This window comes from Acinonyx jubatus, chromosome D2, assembly GCF_027475565.1.
Source record: "Acinonyx jubatus isolate Ajub_Pintada_27869175 chromosome D2, VMU_Ajub_asm_v1.0, whole genome shotgun sequence".
Classification (NCBI taxonomy): domain Eukaryota; kingdom Metazoa; phylum Chordata; class Mammalia; order Carnivora; family Felidae; genus Acinonyx; species Acinonyx jubatus.
In genome coordinates, this window is record NC_069393.1 from 38,269,718 (window position 1) to 38,271,550 (window position 1,833).

General features: G+C 53.8%; 1 pseudogene; it reads left to right on the forward strand.

Moving 5' to 3' along the window:
- Positions 1–571: 571 nt before the first annotated feature.
- LOC106969716 (HIG1 domain family member 1A, mitochondrial-like) lies at positions 572–1,417 on the forward strand (annotated as a pseudogene).
- Positions 1,418–1,833: the final 416 nt, after the last annotated feature.

The following is a 1,833-nucleotide window of genomic DNA, read 5'->3' on the forward strand; positions in this document are numbered from 1 at the left end:
GGCATGGGGGCCCAGCAGGACAAACCCGAGTGCACCCCAGGACCACGGCGTGCCAGCTGTGGAAAGGACCGCTCCCTCCCAGGGACATGACTGAGGAAGCACACTCTTGGGGTGACAGATACACTCAGCGCCCTCCCCGTGTCCCCTCCCCGTCCCGTTCCCAATTGCCAGCTCTCGCTTGTTTCGGTCTGGTTTGGTTTTGGCCTGAGGCTTCTTTTTTTGGCCGCTGGAGCCTACTCTGCCTGCTCCCGGGGCAGGCCGGGAGTACCAGGGCCACTTGGGGATAACTCTGTACATGGTTCTTCACCGTTCCCCCAAATTCCTCAGTGGGCCTGCACTCCAGCCCTCTAAAGTTACTTTTCTAGAAAACCCTTTATGGGTTCTTTCCCTTCCCTATCTTAGTTTTGCCATCTTCCTGCTCCAGTTTCCTGGAATCACTTCCCAAATAAACTACCTCCTCTTACACCCTCTTCTCAGGATCCGGGGGAAATCTACCCCATAAGTACCTGGACTGCTGCTGACGGCCCTCCTGAGACCTCATGAGAGCCAGTGTTAGTTTGAGAGCAGGACCATGAAGAAGGAGGGGCGGGAGAACGAAGAAAAGTGGGTCCCTGCGGGCATCAATGAGCTGTGGGATCCATCCTTGAGGGAAGTCTGCCTTTCCTCTAGACATTTCATTTCTGTGACCTGCACATTTTCTTTCTAGTTTAAACCGGCTGGAGTTGGGGTTTCTGTCATTTGCACCCAAGAGCGTCGTGACCTACATAATTCACAACACGGAGAGCCCCAGGCACGGCCTCGCAGGTGGGGATGGTGGACAGGGAATGCCGGATGAGACGGAGAGAGCGTGCCGTGGAGGACAGAGCCACATGGGCCTCTCAGCTCGGCCACATAGCACAGCCACTCCCTTGTCCTCTGCAAGGCTTGCTTCTTCGTCTATAAAACAGGAGGGTGCTGGAGGAGAAGCAGGCTTGGGGGCCGTGCGCGGGCAAGAGTCAGAAACCGGTTGGAGCTCTGAGAGGTCCTGTCATTCTAGGAAGATTCTTCAGTCACCTCGTCAACGGCACAGATGTTTCTCTTTCTTCATATGATGAAGATCAGGGACCTAAAATCTAAACTTCTCCGAGAAAGCTAGAAAGGCACTGTTTGTCCCACTGGAATGGCGGGGTTGCTAAAGTTGTTGCTATGGGCTATATAAATTTAAGAGCAGGGGACATACTAAAACGTCTGTTCATCTGATGCACATGCATGTGGCAGTCCAAGGCTTGGTTGTGGCGTAGTGACTCTTGGGACGGGCTATTCCATGTATAAGGAATTCTGGGCAAAGCCTAAGCCTTAGAAGAACAGACTCTGTCTTGATTTCGTTGGTGGTGCTTGCTTGAGACATCTCATGTGGCATTTATATGTTTATGTTGAAAATAACTCATTTGAGGGGCGCCTGGGTGGCCCAGTCGGCTGGGCGTCTGACTTCGGCTCGGATCATGGTCTCCTGGTTGGTGGGTTCGAGCCCCGCGTCAGGCTCTGTGCTGACAGCTCAGAGCCTGGAGCCTGCTTCAGATTCTGTGTCTCCCTCTCTCTCTGCCCCTCCCCCGATCTCTCTCTCTCTCCTCTCTCTCAAAAATAAATAAACATTAAAACATTGGGGCGCCTGGGTGGCTCAGTTGGTTGAGCGACCGACTTCGGCTCAGGTCACGATCTCACGGTTTGCGAGTTCGAGCCCCACATCAGGGTCCGTGCCGACAGCTCAGAGCCTGGAACCTGCTTCTGATTCTGTGTCTCCCTCTCTCTGCCCCTCCCCCACTCATGCTCTGTGTCTCTCTGTCTCAGAAATAA